Raw genomic sequence first — 24,257 nt, 5'->3', positions numbered from 1 at the left:
ACTGAGAGTGGAGATTGTTAGTTATTGACAGCGGAGAATGTTAATTAATGGTAGAAGAATGTTAATTATTGAGAGTAGAATGTTAATTATTGAGAGCAGAGAGAGTTAATTATTTAGAGTGGAGAAAGTTAATTATTGAGAGAAGGATGTTAATTATTGAGAGCAAAAAATGTAAATTATTGAGAGAAGAATGTTAATTATTGAGAGCCGAGATTGTTAATTATTGGGATTGGAGAATGTTAATTATTGAGAGAAGAATATTAATTATTGAGTGTGGAGAATAATTATTGAGAAGAGGAAGTGAATTATTGAGAGGGGAAAATGTTAATTTTTGAAAGTGGACCATGTTAATTATTGAGAGAGAAACAAGTTAAGTATTGATGGTGGAGAATGTTAACAAATATGATGTGATTGGGATTACGGAGACGTGGCTCCAGGATGATCAGGGCTGGGAACTCAACATCCAGGGGTATTCAACATTCAGGAAAGATAGAATAAAAGGAAAAGGAGGTGGGGTAGCATTGCTGGTTAAGGAGCAAATTAAGGCAATAGTTCGGAAGGACATTAGCTTGGATGATGTGGAATCTATATGGGTAGAGCTGCAGAATACCAAAGGACAAAAAACGTTAGTGGGAGTTGTGTACAGACCTCCAAACAGTAGTAGTGATGTTGGGGAGGGCATCAAACATGAAATTAGGGGTGCGTGCAATAAAGGTGCAGCAGTTATAATGGGTGACTTTAATATGCACATAGATTGGGTTAACCAAACTGGAAGCAATACGGTAGAGGAGGATTTCCTGGAGTGCATAAGGGATGGTTTTTTAGACCAATATGTCGAGGAACCAACTCGGGGGGAGGCCATCTTAGACTGGGTGTTGTGTAATGAGAGAGGATTAATTAGCAATCTCGTTGTGCGAGGCCCCTTGGGGAAGAGTGACCATAATATGGTGGAATTCTGCATTAGGATGGAGAATGAAACAGTTAATTCAGAGACCATGGTCCAGAACTTAAAGAAGGGTAACTTTGAAGGTATGAGGCGTGAATTGGCTAGGATAGATTGGCGAATGATACTTAAGGGGTTGACTGTGGATGGGCAATGGCAGACATTTAGAGACCACATGGATGAACTACAACAATTGTACATTCCTGTCTGTCGTAAAAATAAAAAAGGGAAGGTGGCTCAACCGTGGCTATCAAGGGAAATCAGGGATAGCATTAAAGCCAAGGAAGTGGCATACAAATTGGCCAGAAATAGCAGAGAACCCGGGGACTGGGAGAAATTTAGAACTCAGCAGAGGAGGACAAAGGGTTTGATTAGGGCAGGGAAAATGGAGTACGAGAAGAAGCTTGCAGGGAACATTAAGACGGATTGCAAAAGTTCCTATAGATATGTAAAGAGAAAAAGGTTAGTAAAGACAAACGTAGGTCCCCTGCAGTCAGAATCAGGGGAAGTCATAACGGGGAACAAAGAAATGGCGGACCAATTGAACAAGTACTTTGGTTCGGTATTCACTGAGGAGGACACAAACAACCTTCCGGATATAAAAGGGGTCAGAGGGTCTAGTAAGGAGGAGGAACTGAGGGAAATCCTTATTAGTCGGGAAATTGTGTTGGGGAAATTGATGGGATTGAAGGCCGATAAATCCCCAGGGCCTGATGGACTGCATCCCAGAGTACTTAAGGAGGTGGCCTTGGAAATAGTGGATGCATTGACAGTCATTTTTCAACATTCCATTGACTCTGGATCAGTTCCTATGGAGTGGAGGGTAGCCAATGTAACCCCACTTTTTAAAAAAGGAGGGAGAGAGAAAACAGGGAATTACAGACCGGTCAGCCTGACATCGGTAGTGGGTAAAATGATGGAATCAATTATTAAGGATGTCATCGCAGTGCATTTGGAAAGAGGTAATATGATAGGTCCAAGTCAGCATGGATTTGTGAAAGGGAAATCATGCTTGACAAATCTTCTGGAATTTTTTGAGGATGTTTCCAGTAGAGTGGACAAGGGAGAACCAGTTGATGTGGTATATTTGGACTTTCAGAAGGCTTTCGACAAGGTCCCACACAAGAGATTAATGTGCAAAGTTAAAGCACATGGGATTGGGGGTAGTGTGCTGACATGGATTGAGAACTGGTTGTCAGACAGGAAGCAAAGATTAGGAGTAAATGGGTACTTTTCAGAATGGCAGGCAGTGACTAGTGGGGTACCGCAAGGTTCTGTGCTGGGGCCCCAGCTGTTTACACTGTACATTAATGATTTAGACGAGGGGATTAAATGTAGTATCTCCAAATTTGCGGATGACACTAAGTTGGGTGGCAGTGTGAGCTGCAAGGAGGATTCTATGAGGCTGCAGAGCGACTTGGATAGGTTAGGTGAGTGGGCAAATGCATGGCAGATGAAGTATAATGTGGATAAATGTGAGGTTATCCACTTTGCTTGTAAAAACAGAGAGACAGACTATTATCTGAATGGTGACAGATTAGGAAAAGGAGAGGTGCAAAGAGACCTGGGTGTCATGGTACATCAGTCATTGAAGGTTGGCATGCAGGTACAGCAGGCGGTTAAGAAAGCAAATGGCATGTTGGCCTTCATAGCGAGGGGATTTGAGTACAAGGGCAGGGAGGTGTTGCTACAATTGTACAGGGCCTTGGTGAGGCCACACCTGGAGTATTGTGTACAGTTTTGGTCTCCTAACTTGAGGAAGGACATTCTTGCTATTGAGGGAGTGCAGCGAAGGTTCACCAGACTGATTCCCGGGATGGCGGGACTGACCTATCAAGAAAGACTGGATCAACTGGGCTTGTATTCACTGGAGTTCAGAAGAATGAGAGGGGACCTCATAGAAACGTTTAAAATTCTGACGGGGTTAGACAGGTTAGATGCAGGAAGAATGTTCCCAATGTTGGGGAAGTCCAGAACCAGGGGACACAGTCTAAGGATAAGGGGGAAGCCATTTAGGACCGAGATGAGGAGGAATTTCTTCACCCAGAGAGTGGTGAACCTGTGGAATTCTCTACCACAGAAAGTTGTTGAGGCCAATTCACTAAATATATTCAAAAAGGAGTTAGATGAAGTCCTTACTACTAGGGGAATCAAGGGGTATGGTGAGAAAGCAGGAATGGGGTACTGAAGTTGAATGTTCAGCCATGAACTCATTGAATGGCAGTGCAGGCTGGGGGGGCCGAATGGCCTACTCCTGCACCTATTTTCTATGTTTCTATGTTTCTATGATTGAGAGCGGAGAATGTTAATTATTGAGAGTGGAGAATGTTCATTATTGACAGCGGAGAATGTTAATTATTGAGCGATGAATATTAATTATTGATGTAGGAGAATGTTAATTATTGAGAGTGGAGAATGTTAATTATTGACATCGGAAAATGTTAGTTATTGAGTGAAGAATGTTAATTGTTGAGAGAAGAATATTGATTATTGAGAGAAAAATGATAATTATCGAGAGAAGAAAGTTAATTATTGAAAGCGGGGAGTGCTAATTATTGACAGAAGAATGATAGTTGTTGAGAAAAGAATGTTAATTATTGAGAGTGGAGAATATTAATTATTGGGAGCAGAGAATGTAAATTATTGAGAGTGGAGAATGTTAATTATTGAGAGAAGAAAGTTAATTATTGAGAAAAGAATGTTAATTGCTGAGAGCATAAAATATTAATTGATAGAATAATGTTAATTATTCAGAGCGGCGAATTTTAATTATTGAGAGAAGAATACTAATGATGGAGTTCGGTGAATGTTAGTTATTGACAGAAGAATGTTAATTATTGAGAGTGGAATGTTAATTATTGAGAGCGGAGAATGTTAATTATTGAGAGAACTAAGTTAATTATTGAGAGTGGAGAATGTTAATTATTGAGTGCTGGGAATGATAATTATTGAGAGACGAATGTTAGTTATTGATGGATGAGAATGTTAACTATTGCGAGTGTAGGATATTAATTATTGGCTGTGGAGAATGTTAATTATTGATAGAAAAATGTTAATTATTGAGAGTGGAATGTTAATTATTGAGAGCGGAGAATGTTAATTATTGAGAGAACTAAGTTAATTATTGAGACTGGAGAATGGTAATTATTGAGAGCAGTCAATGTTAATTATTGAGAGAAGATAGTTAATTATTGAGAGCATAAAATGTTAATTATTCAGAGCGGAGAATTTTAATTATTGAGAGTGGAAAATGTTAATTATTGACAGAAGAATGTTAATTTTTGAGAGTGCAGAATGCTAACCATTGAGAGTGGAGCATGTTAATTACTGAGAGTGGAAAATTGTAATTATTGAGAATGCAGAATGTTAATTATTGAGAGAAGACTGTTAGTTATTAAGAGAAGAATGGTAATTATTGTGGGTAGAGAATGTTAGTTATCGGGAGCACAGAATGGTAATTATTGAGAGAAGAATGTTAGTTATTGAGGGTGGAGAATATTAATTATTGAGAGTGGAAAATGTTAATTATTGAGAGAAGAATGTTAATTATTCAGAGTGGAGAATGTTAATTACTGAGGAAGGAGAATTGTAATTATTGAGAGCGGAAATTGTTAATTATTGAGAACAGAGAATGCTAATTATTAAGAGAGGAATTATAGGTACTTAGTGTGGAGAATGTTAATTACTGAGAGCAGAGAATGTTAATTATTGAGCGAAGAATGTGAATTATTGGGCCCAAGTTTCCACATGATTCGCGCCTGATTTTTAGGAGCAACTGGTGGAGAACGGACTATCTTAGAAATCGCAATTCTCCACATTTTTTTTTCTGCAGTTCTAGTCAGGTAGAACAGTTCCACTTTGGAACAGAATTTTTTCTTCAAAAGGGGGCGTGTCCGGCCACTGACGCCTGATTTCAAAGTTTCCACAGTGAAAACGTACTCCAAACTAACTTAGAATGGAGCAAGTGAAGATTTTTGTAGAACTGAAAAGACCTTGTCTACACATTAAAAAATCAGGCGCAGGTTACAAATTAGGCGTCCAGAATGAGGTGGGGGGGGGGGGGCGGTGAGGGGGGGAAGGGAAGTCATTAAATTCTATAATAAATCCTTATTTATACTTATACAAATATTATACAAATAAATCCAACCTGAATAAAAATTTATAAGCAAAGAAAAGATTAAATAAACCATCTTCCTACCTGTGTGAAAGTGCTTCAGCCAGGGAGAATGCTGCGGGGGGGAGGGGGGCGGGGAAGGAGGCAGCCGTTCGTTCCCGCGGGGGGGGGGGGGGAGGAAGCCGTTTGTTCCCGCGGGGGGGGGGAAGCAGCCGTTCATTCCTGCGGGGGGGGGAGGAGGAAGCCGTTCGTTCCAGCGGGGGGGGGGGAAGGAGGGAAACGGCTGCCTCAACTTTCTGAGGCTTCCTGCAGCCTTCTCACTGCTGCAAGAAACCTCAGTGCTGATGTGCTGATGGCAATGTGCTTTTATTAAAAAATGTTCAAAAATTAAACAGCTACAAAGAACTACAAAAATGGCCGAGTGCCAATGTTTCCTTCACACTGCGCGTGCGCGAACACTCCAACGCGCACGCGCAGCGTTGCCGGCAGGAAAAAAACTAATTTAAATGGTACCCGCCCCCTCCCACTTACAAAATCGGTGCAAGTGTAGGCTCCGCCCCCCCGGGCGCCGCGCCAGGCAGACATGGAGCTGCAGGGTGCTCCAGAATCGCGCGTTTTTTTTCCGGCGCCATTTTGAGCGGGGCGCCCGTTTTTTATCGTGTGGAAACTTAGGCCCATTGAGTCTGGAGAATTTTAGTTATTGAGAGAAGAAAGTTAAATATTGAAAGTGGACAATGTTAATAATTGAGAGAATAATGTTAGTTATTGAGAGAAGAATGTTAATTATTGAGAGTGGAGATTGTTAATTATTGAGAGAAGTAAGTTAATTATTGAGAGCAGAAAATTTTAATTATTGAGAGAAGAATGTTAATTATTGAGAGTTGAGAATGTTAATTATTGAGAAAAGAATTTTACAGATTGAGAGTTGCTATTGTTAATTATTGGGGGTGGAGAATGATAATTATTGGGAGCGGAGAATGTTAATTATTGAGAGAAGAATGTTAATTATTCAGAGCGGATAATTTTAATTATTGAGAGAAGAATGCTAATGATTGAGTTCGGTGAATGTTAGTTATTGACAGAAGAATGTTAATTATTGAGAGCAGAGAATGTTAATTATTGAGAGTGGAGAATGTTAATTATTGAGAGCGGAGAATGTTAATTATTGGGAGTGGAGAATGTTCATTATTGAGAGTGGAGAATGTTAATTATTGAGAGCAGAGAATGTTAATTATTGAGAGTGGAGAATGTTAATTATTGAGAGCGGAGAATATTAATTATTGGGAGTGGAGAATGTTCATTATTGAGGGCGGAGACTGTTGATTATTGAGAGACGAATGTTAGTTATTGATGGAGGGGAATGTTAATTATTGAGAGAAGAATGTTAATTATTGAGAGCGGACAATGTTAATTATTGAGACTGGAGAATGTTAATTATTGAGAGTGAAGAATGTTAATTATTGAGAGAAGAATGCTAATGATTGAGAGCGCTGAATGTTAGTTATTGACAGAAGAATGTTAATTATTAAGGGTGGAGATTGTTAAATATTGACTAAAGAATTTTGATGATTGAGTGTGGCTATTGTTAATTAATGAGAGCGGAGAATGCTAGTTATTGACCAAAGAATTTTGATGATTGAGAGTGGCTACTGTTAATTAATGAGAGCAGAGAATGATAATTATTTAGACTGGAGAATGTTAATTATGGAGAGCAGAGAATGTTAATTATTGAGATGGAGAATCTTAATTATTCTGAGTGGACAATATTAATTTTTGAGCGCGGAGAATGGTAATTATTGAGAAAAAAAATTTAATTTCTGTGGATGTAGAATGTTAATTATTGACGGGTGAATGTTAGTTATTGAGAGAAGAATGTTAATTATTGAGAGTGGAGAATGTTAATTATTGAGAGTAGAATGTTAATTATTGAGAGCGGAGAATGTTAATTATTGAGAGAAAAATGTCAATTATTGAGTGGAGAATGTTAATTATTGAGAGTGGAGAACGTTAATTATTGAGAGTGGAGAACGTTAATTATTGAGAGTAGAGGATGTTAATTATTGAGAAAAATGTTAATTTCTGTGGGTGTAGAATGTTAATTATTGACAGGCGAATGTTAGTTATTGAGAGAAGAATGTTAATTATTGAGTGTGGAGAATAATTATTGAGAAGAGAAAGTGAATTATTGAGAGCGGAGAATGTTAATTTTTGAGAGTGTACAATGTTAATTATTAAGAGAGAAAAATGTTAATTATTGCTAGTGGAGAATGTTAATTATTAAGAGCTGAGAATGTTAATTATTGGGGGTGGAGAATGATAATTATTGGGAGCGGAGAATGTTAATTATTGGGAGCGGAGAATGTTAATTATTGAGAGAAGAATGTTAATTATTCAGAGCGGATAATTTTAATTATTGAGAGAAGAATGCTAATGATTGAGTTCGGTGAATGTTAGTTATTGACAGAAGAATGTTAATTATTGAGAGCAGAGAATGTTAATTATTGAGAGTGGAGAATGTTAATTATTGAGAGTGGAGAATGTTAATTATTGAGAGACGAATGTTAGTTATTGATGGAGTGGAATGTTAATTATTGAGAGAAGAATGTTAATTATTGAGAGCGGACAATGTTAATTATTGTAACTGGAGAATGTTAATTATTGAGAGTGAAGAATGTTAATTATTGATAGAAGAACGTCAATTATTCAGAGCAGAGAATATTAATTATTGAGAGAAGAATGCTAATGATTGAGAGCGCTGAATGTTAGTTATTGACAGAAGAATGTTAATTATTAAGGGTGGAGATTGTTAAATATTGACTAAAGAATTTTGATGATTGAGTGTGGCTATTGTTAATTAATGAGAGCGGAGAATGCTAATTATTGACTAAAGAATTTTGATGATTGAGAGTGGCTACTGTTAATTAATGAGAGCGGAGAATGATAATTATTTAGACTGGAGAATGTTAATTATGGAGAGCGGAGAATGTTATTTTATTGAGATGGAGAAACCTTAATTATTCTGAGTGGACAATATTAATTTTTGAGCGCGGAGAATGGTAATTATTGAGAAAAAATGTTAATTTCTGTGGGTGTAGAATGTTAATTATTGACAGATGAATGTTAGTTATTGAGAGAAGAATGTTAATTATTGAGAGTGGAGAATGTTAATTATTGAGAGTGGAGAATGTTAATTATTGAGAGACGAATGTTAGTTATTGATGGAGTGGAATGTTAATTATTGAGAGAAGAATGTTAATTATTGAGAGCGGACAATGTTAATTATTGTAACTGGAGAATGTTAATTATTGAGAGTGAAGAATGTTAATTATTGATAGAAGAACGTCAATTATTCAGAGCAGAGAATATTAATTATTGAGAGAAGAATGCTAATGATTGAGAGCGCTGAATGTTAGTTATTGACAGAAGAATGTTAATTATTAAGGGTGGAGATTGTTAAATATTGACTAAAGAATGTTGATGATTGAGAGTGGCTACTGTTAATTAATGAGAGCGGAGAATGATAATTATTTAGACTGGAGAATGTTAATTATGGAGAGCGGAGAATGTTATTTTATTGAGATGGAGAAACCTTAATTATTCTGAGTGGACAATATTAATTTTTGAGCGCGGAGAATGGTAATTATTGAGAAAAAATGTTAATTTCTGTGGGTGTAGAATGTTAATTATTGACAGATGAATGTTAGTTATTGAGAGAAGAATGTTAATTATTGAGAGTGGAGAATGTTAATTATTGAGAGAAAAATGTCAATTATTGAGTGGAGAATGTTAATTATTGAGAGTGGAGAATGTTAATTATTGAGAGTGGAGAATGTTAATTATTGAGAAAAATGTTAATTTCTGTGGGTGTAGAATGTTAATTATTGACAGGCGAATGTTAGTTATTGAGAGAAGAATGTTAATTATTGAGTGTGGAGAATAATTATTGAGAAGAGAAAGTGAATTATTGAGAGCGGAGAATGTTAATTTTTGTGAATGTACAATGTTAATTATTAAGAGAGAAAAATTTTAATTATTGCTAGTGAAGAATGTTAATTAGTGAGAGCTAAGAATGTTAATTATTGAGGGTGGAGAATGATAATTATTGGGAGCGGAGAATGTTAATTATTGAGAGTGGAGAACATTAATTATTGAGAGTAGAGGATGTTAATTATTGAGAAAAATGTTAATTTCTGTGGGTGTAGAATGTTAATTATTGACAGGCGAATGTTCGTTATTGAGAGAAGAATGTTAATTATTGAGGATGTAGAATGTTAATTATTGAGAGTAGAATGTTAATTATTGAGAGCGGAGAATGTCAATTATTGAGAGTGGAGAACGTTAATTATTGAGAGTAGAGGATGTTAATTATTGAGAGAAAAATGTTAATTTCTGTGGGTGTAGAATGTTAATTATTGAGAGCTGAGAATGTTAATTATTGGGGATGGAGAATGATAATTATTGGGAGCGGAGAATGTTAATTATTGAGAGTGGAGAACGTTAATTATTGAGAGTGGAGGATGTTAATTATTGAGAGTGGAGAACGTTAATTATTGAGAGTAGAGGATGTTAATTATTGAGAAAAATGTTAATTTCTGTGGGTGTAGAATGTTAATTATTGACAGGCGAATGTTCGTTATTGAGAGAAGAATGTTAATTATTGAGGATGTAGAATGTTAATTATTGAGAGTAGAATGTTAATTATTGAGAGCGGAGAATGTCAATTATTGAGAGTGGAGAACGTTAATTATTGAGAGTAGAGGATGTTAATTATTGAGAGAAAAATGTTAATTTCTGTGGGTGTAGAATGTTAATTATTGACAGGCGAATGTTAGTTATTGAGAGAAGAATGTTAATTATTGAGTGTGGAGAATAATTATTGAGAAGAGAAAGTGAATTATTGAGAGCGGAGAATGTTAATTTTTGAGAGTGTACAATGTTAATTATTAAGAGAGAAAAATTTTAATTATTGCTAGTGGAGAATGTTAATTATTGAGAGCTGAGAATGTTAATTATTGGGGGTGGAGAATGATAATTATTGGGAGCGGAGAATGTTAATTATTGAGAGAAGAATGTTAATTATTCAGAGCGGATAATTTTAATTATTGAGAGAAGAATGCTAATGATTGAGTTCGGTGAATGTTAGTTATTGACAGAAGAATGTTAATTATTGAGAGCAGAGAATGTTAATTATTGAGAGTGGAGAATGTTAATTATTGAGAGCGGAGAATGTTAATTATTGAGAGACGAATGTTGGTTATTGATGGAGGGGAATGTTAATTATTGAGAGAAGAATGTTAATTATTGAGAGCGGACAATGTTAATTATTGTAACTGGAGAATGTTAATTATTGAGAGTGAAGAATGTTAATTATTGATAGAAGAACGTTAATCATTCAGAGCGGAGAATTTTAATTATTGAGAGAAGAATGCTAATGATTGAGAGCGCTGAATGTTAGTTATTGACAGAAGAATGTTAATTATTAAGGGTGGAGATTGTTAAATATTGACTAAAGAATTTTGATGATTGAGTGTGGCTATTGTTAATTAATGAGAGCGGAGAATGCTAATTATTGACTAAAGAATTTTGATGATTGAGAGTGGCTACTGTTAATTAATGAGAACGGAGAATGATAATTATTTAGACTGGAGAATGTTAATTATGGAGAGCGGAGAATGTTATTTTATTGAGATGGAGAAACCTTAATTATTCTGAGTGGACAATATTAATTTTTGAGCGCGGAGAATGGTAATTATTGAGAAAAAATGTTAATTTCTGTGGGTGTAGAATGTTAATTATTGACAGATGAATGTTAGTTATTGAGAGAAGAATGTTAATTATTGAGAGTGGAGAATGTTAATTATTGAGAGAAAAATGTCAATTATTGAGTGGAGAATGTTAATTATTGAGAGTGGAGAATGTTAATTATTGAGAGTGGAGAATGTTAATTATTGAGAAAAATGTTAATTTCTGTGGGTGTAGAATGTTAATTATTGACAGGCGAATGTTAGTTATTGAGAGAAGAATGTTAATTATTGAGTGTGGAGAATAATTATTGAGAAGAGAAAGTGAATTATTGAGAGCGGAGAATGTTAATTTTTGTGAATGTACAATGTTAATTATTAAGAGAGAAAAATTTTAATTATTGCTAGTGAAGAATGTTAATTAGTGAGAGCTAAGAATGTTAATTATTGAGGGTGGAGAATGATAATTATTGGGAGCGGAGAATGTTAATTATTGAGAGTGGAGAACATTAATTATTGAGAGTAGAGGATGTTAATTATTGAGAAAAATGTTAATTTCTGTGGGTGTAGAATGTTAATTATTGACAGGCGAATGTTCGTTATTGAGAGAAGAATGTTAATTATTGAGGATGTAGAATGTTAATTATTGAGAGTAGAATGTTAATTATTGAGAGCGGAGAATGTCAATTATTGAGAGTGGAGAACGTTAATTATTGAGAGTAGAGGATGTTAATTATTGAGAGAAAAATGTTAATTTCTGTGGGTGTAGAATGTTAATTATTGAGAGCTGAGAATGTTAATTATTGGGGATGGAGAATGATAATTATTGGGAGCGGAGAATGTTAATTATTGAGAGTGGAGAACGTTAATTATTGAGAGTGGAGGATGTTAATTATTGAGAGTGGAGAACGTTAATTATTGAGAGTAGAGGATGTTAATTATTGAGAAAAATGTTAATTTCTGTGGGTGTAGAATGTTAATTATTGACAGGCGAATGTTCGTTATTGAGAGAAGAATGTTAATTATTGAGGATGTAGAATGTTAATTATTGAGAGTAGAATGTTAATTATTGAGAGCGGAGAATGTCAATTATTGAGAGTGGAGAACGTTAATTATTGAGAGTAGAGGATGTTAATTATTGAGAGAAAAATGTTAATTTCTGTGGGTGTAGAATGTTAATTATTGACAGGCGAATGTTAGTTATTGAGAGAAGAATGTTAATTATTGAGTGTGGAGAATAATTATTGAGAAGAGAAAGTGAATTATTGAGAGCGGAGAATGTTAATTTTTGAGAGTGTACAATGTTAATTATTAAGAGAGAAAAATTTTAATTATTGCTAGTGGAGAATGTTAATTATTGAGAGCTGAGAATGTTAATTATTGGGGGTGGAGAATGATAATTATTGGGAGCGGAGAATGTTAATTATTGAGAGAAGAATGTTAATTATTCAGAGCGGATAATTTTAATTATTGAGAGAAGAATGCTAATGATTGAGTTCGGTGAATGTTAGTTATTGACAGAAGAATGTTAATTATTGAGAGCAGAGAATGTTAATTATTGAGAGTGGAGAATGTTAATTATTGAGAGCGGAGAATGTTAATTATTGAGAGACGAATGTTGGTTATTGATGGAGGGGAATGTTAATTATTGAGAGAAGAATGTTAATTATTGAGAGCGGACAATGTTAATTATTGTAACTGGAGAATGTTAATTATTGAGAGTGAAGAATGTTAATTATTGATAGAAGAACGTTAATCATTCAGAGCGGAGAATTTTAATTATTGAGAGAAGAATGCTAATGATTGAGAGCGCTGAATGTTAGTTATTGACAGAAGAATGTTAATTATTAAGGGTGGAGATTGTTAAATATTGACTAAAGAATTTTGATGATTGAGTGTGGCTATTGTTAATTAATGAGAGCGGAGAATGCTAATTATTGACTAAAGAATTTTGATGATTGAGAGTGGCTACTGTTAATTAATGAGAACGGAGAATGATAATTATTTAGACTGGAGAATGTTAATTATGGAGAGCGGAGAATGTTAATTATTGAGATGGAGAAGCTTAATTATTCTGAGTGGACAATATTAATTTTTGAGCGCGGAGAATGGTAATTATTGAGAAAAAATTTTAATTTCAGTGGGTGTAGAATGTTAATTATTGACAGGCGAATGTTAATTATTGAGAGAAGAATGTTAATTATTGAGAGTGGAGAATGTTAATTATTGAGAGAAAAATGTCAATTACTGAGTGGAGAATGTTAATTATTGAGAGTAGAATGTTAATTATTGAGAGTGAAGAATGTTAATTATTGAGAGTGGAGAACGTTAATTATTGAGAGTGGAGGATGTTAATTATTGAGAGTGGAGAACGTTAATTATTGAGAGTAGAGGATGTTAATTATTGAGAAAAATGTTAATTTCTGTGGGTGTAGAATGTTAATTATTGACAGGCAAATGTTCGTTATTGAGAGAAGAATGTTAATTATTGAGGGTGTAGAATGTTAATTATTGAGAGTAGAATGTTAATTATTGAGAGCGGAGAATGTCAATTATTGAGAGTGGAGAACGTTAATTATTGAGAGTAGAGGATATTAATTATTGAGAGAAAAATGTTAATTTCTGTGGGTGTAGAATGTTAATTATTGACAGGCTAATGTTAGTTATTGAGAGTAGAATGTTAATTATTGAGTGTGGGGAATAATTATTGAGAAGAGAAAGTGAATTATTGAGAGCGGAGAATGTTAATTTTTGAGAGTGTACAATGTTAATTATTAAGAGAGAAAAATGTTAATTATTGCTAGTGGAGAATATTAATTATTGAGAGCTGAGAATGTTAATTATTGAGAGTGGCGAATGTTCATTATTGAGAGCGGAGAATGTTAATTATTGAGAGCAGGGAATGTTAATTATTGAGAGCAGGGAATGTTAGTTATTGATGGAGGAGAATGTTAATTATTGAGAGTGGAGAATGTTAATTATTGACATCGGAGAATGTTAATTATTGAGAGGGGAATGTCAATTATAGAGAGAAGAGAATGTTAATTATTGAGAGAAGAAAGTTAATTATTGAGACTGGAGAATATTAATTATTGAGTGCAGAGAATGTTCATTATTGAGAGAAGAATGTTAACTATTGAGAGCGGGAAATGTTAATTCTTGGGAGAAAAACGTTAATGATTGAAAATGGAGAATGTTAATAATTGAGAGTGGAGATTGTTATCCATGGAGAGCGGGGATTGTTACTTATTGAGTGAAGAATGTTAATTATTGAGAGAAGAATGTAGATTATTGAGAGAAAAATGATAATTATCGAGAGAAGAAAATTAATTATTGAAAGCAGAGAGTGTTAATGATTGACAGACAAATGTTAGATATTGAGAGAAGAATGTTAATTATTGATAGCGGAGAGTGTTAATTATTGGTAGACGAATGTTAATTATTGCGAGTAGAATGTTAATTGTTGAGAGCGGAGAGTGTTAATTTTTGAGAGTGGACAATGTTAATTATTGAGAGAGTAAAATGTTAATTATTGACGGTTGAGAATGGTAATTATTGAGTGCGGAGAATGTTAATTATTGAGAGCGGAGAGGTTAATTTTTGAGAGTGGAGAATGTTGATTATTGAGAGAGAAAAATGTTAATTATTGATGGTGAAGAATGTTAATTATTGAGAGAAAAATGTTAATTATTGATGGTGGAGAATGTTAATTATTGAGAGCGGAGAATGTTAATTATTGAAAACGGAGAATGTTAATTATTCTCAGTGGAGAATGTTCATTTTTGAGCGCAGAGAATGGTAATTATTGAGAGAAGATTGTTAGTTATTGGTAGAAGAATGTTAATGATTGAGAGTGGAGAATGTTAATTATTGAAGGCGGAGAAGGTTAATTATTGAGAATGGAGAATGTTAATTATTGGGAGAAAAATGTTAATTGAGAGCGGAGAATGTTAATTATTGATGGAGGAGAATGTTAAATATTGAGAGTGGAGAATATTAATTATTGGCAGCAGAGAATGTTAATTATTGAGAGTGGAATGTCAATTATTGTGAGCGGAGAATGTTAATTATTGAGAGAAGAAAGTTAATTATTGAGACTGGAGAATATTAATTGCTGAGAGCGGAGAATGTTAACTAGTGAGAGAAGAATGTTAATTATTGAGAAAAGGATTTGACTGATTGAGAGTGGCTATTGTTAATTATTGGGGGTGGAGAATGTTAATTATTGGGAGCAGAGAATGTTAATTATTGAGAGAAGAATGTTAATTATTGAGAGCAGAGAATGTTAATTATTGATAGAATAATGCTAATGATTGAATTCGGTGAATGTTAGTTATTGACAGAGGAATGTTAATTGTTGAGAGTGAAGAATGCGAATCATTGAATGTGGAGAACCTTAATTATTGAGAGTGAAACATGTTAATTACTGAGAGTGGAGAATTGGACTTATTGAGAGCGTAAAATGGTAATTATTGAGAGAAGAATGTTAGTTATTGAATGAAGAATGTTAATTATTGAGAGCGGAGAATGTTAATTATTGAGAGCAGGGAATGTTAATTATTGAGAGATGAATGTTATTGATGGATGAGAATGTTAATTATTGAGAGAAGAATGTTTAATTACTGAGGGCGGAGAATGTTAATTATTGAGAGAAAGATGTTAATTACTAAGGACGGAGAATGTGAATTACTGTGGGCATAGAATGTTAATTATTGAGAATGAAAAATGCTAATTATTGAGAGAAGAATGCTCATTATTGAGAGCGGAGAATGTTAATTACTGAGAGCGGAGAATGTTAATTATTGGCAGCGGAGAATGTTAATTGTTGAGAGACGAATGTTAGTTATTGATGGATGGGAATGTTAATTACTGAGGGCGGAGAATGTTAATTATTGATAGAAGAATCTTAATTATTGAGAGCGGGGATTGTTAATTATTGGGGGAAAAATGTTAATGATTGAGGGCAGAGAATGTTAATTATTGAGAGTGGAGTATATTAATTATTGAGAGAAGAATGTTAGTTATTGATGGAGGAGAATGTTAATTATTGAAAGTGGAGAATATTAATTATTGAGAGCGGAGAATGTTAGTTATTGAGAGAAGAAAGTTAGTTATTGAGATTGGAGGATATTAATTATTGAGAGCGGAGAATGTTAATTACTGAGAGAAGAATGTTAATTATTGAGAGTGGAGAATGTTAATTATTGAGAGCAGAGAATGTTGATTATTGAGAGCGGAGAATGTTAATTATTGAGGGCGGAGAATGTTGATTATTGAGAGCGGAGAATGTTAATTATTGAGGGCGGAGAATGTTAATTGTTGAGAGAAGAATGTTAGTTATTGAGAGCATGGAATGTTAATTATTGGGGGAAATATGTTAATGTTTGAGGGCAGAGAATGTTAATTATTGAGAGTGGAGTATGTTAATTATTGTGAGTTGAATGTTAGTCATTGATGGAGGAGAATGTTAATTATTGAAAGTGGAGAATATTAATTATTGGCAGAGGAGAATGTTAATTACTGAGAGTAGAATGTTAATTATTGACAGCGGAGAATGTTAATTATTGAGAGAAGAATGCTAATTATTGAGAGCGGAGAATGTTAATTAATGAGAGAAGAAAGTTAGTTATTGAGATTGGAAAATATTAATTATTGAGAGCGGAGAATGTTAATTACTGAGAGAAGAATGTTAATTATTGAGAGTGGAGAATGTTAATTATTGTGAGTTGAATGTTAGTCATTGATGGAGGAGAATGTTAATTATTGAAAGTGGAGAATATTAATTATTGGCAGAGGAGAATGTTAATTACTGAGAGTAGAATGTTAATTATTGACAGCGGAGAATGTTAATTATTGAGAGAAGAATGCTAATTATTGAGAGCGGAGAATGTTAATTAATGAGAGAAGAAAGTTAGTTATTGAGATTGGAAAATATTAATTATTGAGAGCGGAGAATGTTAATTACTGAGAGAAGAATGTTAATTATTGAGAGTGGAGAATGCTAATTATTGAGAGCGGAGAATGTTGATTATTGAGAGCAGAAAATGTTAATTATTGAGAGAAGGATTTTACTGACTGAGAGTGGCTATTGTTAATTAATGAGAATAGAGAATGTTAATTATTTAGAGTCGAGAATGTTAATTATTGTGAGCGGAGAATGTTATTTATTGAGAGCGTATCAAGTTAATTATTGATAGAATAATGTTAATTATTCACAGCGAATAATTTTGATTATTGAGAGAAGAATGCTAATGATTGAGTTCGGTGAATGTTAGTTATTGACAGAAGATTGTTAATTATTGAGAGCGGAGAATGTTAATTATTTATAGAAGAATATTAATTATTGAGAGTGGAGAATGTTAATTATTGAGGGAAGAATGTTAATTATTCAGTGCGGATAATTTTAATTATTGAGAGAAGAATGCTAATGAATGAGTTCGGTGAATGTTAGTTATTGACAGAAGAATGTTAATTATTGAGAGTGAAGAATGTTAATTACTGAGAGTGGAGAATTGTAATTATTGAGAGTGTAAAATGGTATTTATTGAAAGAAGAATATTAATTATTGAGAGCAGAGAATGTTAATTATTGAGAATGGAGAATATTAATTATCGAGCATGAAGAATGTTAATTATTGAGAGAAGAATGTTTCACTGAAGGCGGAGTATGTTAATTATTGAGAATGGAGAATGCTAATTATCGAGAGCGGAGAATATTAATTACTGAGAGCGGAGAATGTTAATTATTGAGAGTAGTATGTTAATTATTGAGAGCGGGCAATGTTAATTATTGAGAGCAAAAAATTTTAATTATTGAGAGCGGAGAATGTTAATTATTGAGAGCAAAAAATGTTAATTGTTGAGAGCGGAGAATGTTAAATATTGAGAGTGGCGATTGTTAATTATTGAGAACAAAATGTTAATTATTGAGAGTGTAACATGTTAATTATAGTGGAGAAGAATGTTAATTATCGAGAGTGGACATTTTTAATTATTGAGAGCGGGGAATGTTAATTATTTGAAAAGAATGTCAATTATTGAAGGTGTGTCCCGGATGCCCCACCCCTCTCTCCCAATCATCCCAGTCTCGCACCCCCGATGACCCTCTCTCCTGCTTTCCTAATCGCCGTCTCTTTCTCGATCGCGCCCCCTCTCACCCGATGCTCTTTCTCTCCTTATAATCCCAGGTCTCTCCCGATCCTATCCTTTTCCGTTTGCCCCACCCTCGCAATTCCACCTCTCCTGATCGCCGTCCATCTCCTGATCGCACTCCCCTCTTGATCTCCCTTCCCCCCTAGGGTCCTGATCCCCCCCTCTCAAGATCGCCCCCACAGATTGCCCCCCCATCACCCCTCAATTACGATCCTCCCCAATTCCCCCTTGATAACGCTCTCCCAATCATCCTAATTCCCTCTCTCTACTGATCACCCTGCTCTCTCCCGATCGTCCCCCTCTCTCCCATTCGCGACCCCTTCCCGATCGCCACCAACCTCTTCTCCCAATCCCCCCCTTTGATCCCCATCTGTCCTGATCACCCTCCCACTATTCCGATTGCCCCCGTGTCTCCCGATTGCTCCTCCTCCCGTTCCCCACAATCCACTTTCTCTCTTGATCACCACTCTCTCTCCCGACCTCCTCCTCTCCAGATCGCCCCTTTCTCTCCTGATCACCCCCTATATTCCGGTTGCCTCCCCCCTTTCCCGATCTCCCCTCTCTCCAAATCCCCCCTCTCTCCTGATTCCCTCCTCTCTGCCGATCCCTCCTCTCTCCAAATCCCCCCTCTCTCCAAAACCCCCTCTCTCCCGATCATCCCCCTCTCTCCAGATTCCTCTTCTCTCCCGATCCCCCTGTTTCTCTCTTAATTGCCCCCTTCCTGATCGCCCCCACCCATCCCGATTGCACCCTCTCTCCCGATCCCCACCTTTCTCTCACGATCCCCGCCCTCTCCCGATCACCTCCCTCTCTCCCGCTAGTCCCCTCTCCTGATCCTACTGCCTCCCAATTAACCGCCTCTTTCTGCCCCATTTTCCCAGATCCCCCTTCTCCCGATTCCCCCCATGCTCTTCCGATTGTTCACCCACTCTCCCGGTGCCTCACTCTCTCCCTGTCGCCACCCCTTTCCCGATCACCCCGCTCTTCCCCGATCCTCTCCCTCCTCTTGCCCGATACCCCCCCTTCCTGATCCCCCTCTCTCCCGATCACCCCCCTCTTCACTCACGATTGCTCCCCCTCTCTTCCAATTCTCCCTTATCTCCCAATTTCCCCACACTCCCGATTCCCCCCCTCTTCTGATCCCCGCTCTCCAGATTCCACCTCCCCTCCAAATCCCACTCTCTTTCACGATCGCCCCCTCCCCATCGCGCCCTCACTCTCCGGATCACTCCCCCCCTCTCCCGATCACCCCCCCTCCCCAGATTGCTTCCCCCGCCCACCCCGCCTGCCACCCAGATCCGTCCTGAGTTACTGCTGCCGAACGACACAGTGGCCTGACCTTCAAATGCTCTTCATCGTCGAGCTGCAGGGCAAGGCTCAGCAGGTATCTACAGCTTGCTGGTCTTATACCAATGTATCCGGAGGCCCAATATGGATGTGCCTCGGGCATTCCCGATCCAGCACAGGGGCTGGTAACACCAGCTATTTCAGGTCGCGTGCATCAATTTCTAGGCCATAGGGTCACGTCAGTGATTCTCCACACAGCAAATTCCCTAGGTGTGCTGTAGAGGAGAGAAATAGTCACCCCCACCTCATGTTTAAGCATCGGTAAGAAACATACGTGCCTGAGCGATATAGGAAAATTGAAGGGAGGCAAAAAAAGTGAAAAAGACAATGAAGAAACATTCTATACTTTCTCGTAGTTTTATCTAATAATGTTCATTATTATGGAGCAGAATTGATTCCAAAACATGTATTTTGAAATCTGTAAAGATTTTTTATTATTCGTTCGTGGGATGTGAGCATCGCTGGCAAGGCCAGCATTTATTGCCCATCGCTAGCTGCCCTTGGGAAGGTGGTGGTTGTTATGTATCTGGACTTGTATATACTCTGTACAGCCACCAGAGGGCTCATTCCCCAGAGACCCAAGGGATCTCATAATCCCTTGGGAGCACAGGTATTTAAGAGTGCTTCACAGGTTGAAGAGGCACTCTGGAGACCTGCAATAAAAGACTACGGTCACACGTAACTTTGAGCTCACTGTGTTCGGTCTGATTCTTTCTCCAAACACTACAACTGGCGATGAGATACAGATAATGAACCCAAAGATGCAGAGAACAGTGGGCATCCTGGAGAAATTCTCGGAGGGAGATGATTGGGAAACCTTTGTGGAGCGACTTGACCAATACTTCGTGGCCAACGAGCTAGATAGGGAAGAGAGTGCTGCCAAACGTAGAGCGATCCTCCTCACCGTCTGTGAGGCACCAACATATGGTCTCATGAAGAATCTGCTCACTCCAGCGAAACCCACAGAGAAATCGTGCTCCGAGAGTATTTGAACCCGAAGGAAAGCGTTCTGATGGTGAGGTACCGGTTGTACACCCACAAAAGATCTGAAGGTTGAATTAAATGGATTCCCGGTGTCAATGGAGCTGGACATGGGCGCGAGCCAGTCCATCATGGGCAAAAAGACTTTCAAAAGGTTGTGGTGCAACAAGGCCTCAAGGCCTGTCTTAACTCCAATTCGCACGAAACTAAGAACTTACACGAAAGAACTGATTCCTGTAATCAGCAATGCTACCGTAAAGGTCTCCTGTGATGGAGCGGTGCACAAGCTACCACTCTGGGTGGTACCGGGCGATGGTCCCACGCTGCTCGGCAGGAGCTGGTTGGGAAAGATACGCTGGAACTGGGATGACATCCAAGCACTATCGCCCGCTGACGACATTTCGTGTGCACAGGTCTAAAACAAATTTCCTTCGCTGTTCGAACCAGGCATCAGGAAATTCCAAGGAGCAAGAGTGCAGATTCACCTAATACCGGGGGCGCGACCCATCCATCACAAGGCGAGAGCAGTACCGTACATGATGAGAGAAAGGGTAGAAATCGAGCTCAACCGGCTACAAAGAGAGGGCATCATCTCACCGATCGAGTTCAACAAGTGGGCCAGTTCTATCGTTCCAGTCCTCAAGGGAGACGGCACCGTCAGAATCTGTGGCAATTACAAAGTAACTATCAATCATTTCTCCCTGCAGGACCAATACCCTCTTCCAAAAGCCGATGACCTCTTTGCAACGCTGGCGGGAGGAAAGACGTTCACGAAGGTGGATCTAACCTCAGCCTACATGACGCAGGAATTGGAGAAATCATCGAAGGCCCTCACCTGCATCAACACGCACAAAGGTCTTTTTGTTTCTAACTGATGCCCGTTTGGAATCCGATCAGCGGCGGCGATATTCCAGAGAAACATGGAAAGTTTACTGAAGTCGGTCCCGCACACAGTGATCTTCCAGGATGACATCTTGATCACAGGTCGGAACACAGTCAAGCATCTGCAGAACCTGGACGAGATTCTTCGTCGGCTCAACCGTGTGGGGCTCAGGTTAAAACGCTCGAAGTGCGCTTTCTTGGCACCTGAAGTGGAGTTCTTGTGAAGGAGGATTGCCACGGACGGCATCAGGCCCACCAACGCGAAGAGAGAGGCAATCGAGAATGCACCGAGGCCACAGAACGTGACGGAGCTGCGGTCGTTCCGGGACTCTTGAACTACTTTGGTAACTTCTTACCGGGTCTCAGCAACCTGCTAGAACCACTACATGTCTTACTACGAAAAGGGGGTGAATGGGTTTGGGGCAAAAGCCAAGAACATGCCTTTGTAAAAGCGAGAAAATTGTTATGCTCAAACAAATTGCTTGTGTTGTATGATCCATGTAAGCGTTTGGTACTAGCATGTGATGCGTCGTCATATGGCGTTGGGTGTGTATTGCAACAAGCCAATGATTATAGGAAACTGCAACCAGTTGCTTATGCATCCAGGAGTCTGTCTAAGGCCGAGAGAGCCTACAGCATGATTAAAAAAGAAGCGTTAGCATGTGTCTATGTGGTAAAGAAAATGCATCAATACCTGTTTGGGCTAAAATTTTAATTGGAAACTGACCATAAGCCACTTATATCCCTGTTTTCTGAGAGCAAAGGGATAAATACCAATGCATCGGCCCGCATCCAGAGATGGACGCTCACGTTGTCCGCATACAACTACGCCATCCGCCACAGGCCAGGCACAGAAAACTGCGCCGATGCTCTCAGTAGACTGCCATTGCCCACCACGGGGGTGGAAATGGCGCAGCCCGCAGATCTAGCCATGGTTATGGAAAGATTTGAGAGTGAGCAATCACCCGTCACTGCCCGGCAGATCAAAACCTGGACAAGCCAGGAACCCTTATTATCTCTCGTCAAAAGCTGTGTGCTTCACGGGAGCTGGTCCAGTGTTCCAGTGGAAATGCAGGAAGAGGTAAAGCCGTTCCAGCGGCACAAAGATGAAATGTCTATCCAGGCAGACTGCCCTCTGTGGGGCAATCGAGTAGTGGTCCTCAAGGAGGGCAGAGACACCTTCATCAATGACCTCCACAGTACCCACCCAGGCATCGTAATGATGAAAGCAATAGTCAGATCCCATGTGTGGTGGCCCGGCATCGTTGTGGACTTAGAGTCCTGCGTTCACAGATGTAATACATGCTCGCAGTTAAGCAATGTACCTAGGGAGGCGCTGCTAAGTTTATGCTCTTGGCCATCCAAACCATGGTCTTGGGTACATGTCGACTATGCAGGCCCGTTCTTGGGTAAAATGTTCCTTGTGGTTGTAAACGCGTACTCCAAGTGGATTGAATGTGAGATAATGTCAGCTCGCACGTCCGCTGCCACCACTGAAAGCCTGTGGGCCACGTTTGCCACACATGGCTTACCCAATGTCCTGGTGAGCGACAACGGGCCATGTTTTACCAGTGCTGAGTTCAAAGAATTTATGACCCGCAACGGGATCAAACATGTCACATCTGCCCCATTTAAACCAGCGTCCAATGGTCAGTCAGAGAGAGCAGTGCAAACCATCAAGCAAGGCTTGAAGAGGGTAACTGAAGGCTCACTGCAGACTCGCCTTTCCCGAGTCCTGCTTAGCTACCGCACGAGACCCCACTCACTCACTGGAATCCCACCTGCTGAACTGCTCATGAAAAGAGCACTTAAGACAAGGCTCTTGTTAGTTCACCCTGATCTACATGAACAGGTAGAGTGCAGGCGGCTCCAACAAAGTGCATACCATGATAGCCCAAATGTGTCACGCGAAATTGAAGTCAATGATTCTGTATTTGTATTAAATTATGGGCAAGGTCCCAAGTGGCTTCCTGGCACTGTCATGGCCAAAGAGGGGAGCAGGGTGTTTCGGAACAAACTTTCAAATGGGCTCATTCACCAGAAACACTTGGACCAAATCAAACTCAGATTCACGGACTACCCTGAGCAACCCACCTTGGACCCTACCTTTTTTGATCCCCCAACACACACACCAGTGGCAACCGACACCACGAAGCAGAACCCATCATCCACAGCAGCCCTGCAGGGCCCAACACACCAGGCAGCCCAGCAAGGCCAGCTGCACAGCAGTCCAGCGAGGGCCCAACAAATGACTCAACAACACCAGTCTTCACAACGAGACGATCAACCAGGGCAAGAAGGGCCTCAGATTGACTCACATTGTAAATAGTTACACTATTGACTTTAGGGGGGAATGTTGTTATGTATCTGGACTTGTATATACTCTGTATAGCCACCAGAGAGCCCATTCCCCGGAGCAATAAAAGACTACGGTCGCACGTTACTTTGAGCTCACAGTGTTCAATCTGACTCTTTCTCCATACACTACAGTGGTGAACTGCCTCCTTGAACTGCTGCAGTCCGTGTGGTGAAGGTACTCCCACAGTGCTGTTAGGGAGGAACTTGCAGGAATTTGACCCCGCGACAATGAAGAACGGCGATATACTTCTAAGTCAGGATAGTGTGGGACTTGGAGGGGAACTTAGAGGTGGTGGTGTTCCCATGCGCCTGCTGCCCTTGTCCTTCTAAAGGGTCGAGGTCGTGGGTTTGGGAGGTGCTGCCGAAAAGCAAGTTTACAATGTAGAGAAAGCTTTCAGTAATGACAGGATCATTGTTGGGCTTATTATCATTCCACAGTAAATTTTAGGAACGTATCCTGTACGTCCCCGATTTTTATCACTCCACATTTGGTGCCTTCAGCTGCCAAAGCCCCGAGCTCTGGAATTCCCTCCCAAAACCTCTCCGCCTCTCACCCACTCTCTCCTCCCTTATGTTTTTAAAACCTATCTCTCTTTGTGGCTCAATGTCAAATTTTGTTTTGAAAACGCTCCTATGAAACGCCTCGGAATATTTTACTATGTTAAAGGCGCTATATATATATATATATACACAAGTTGTTGTTGTTTTTAAAAACGATGTACATTGACACTAGTTTTAGT

Source organism: Pristiophorus japonicus, chromosome 21 (genome assembly GCF_044704955.1).
Source record: "Pristiophorus japonicus isolate sPriJap1 chromosome 21, sPriJap1.hap1, whole genome shotgun sequence".
Lineage (NCBI taxonomy): Eukaryota > Metazoa > Chordata > Chondrichthyes > Pristiophoridae > Pristiophorus > Pristiophorus japonicus.
Note: the sequence above shows the minus strand (reverse complement) of the source record.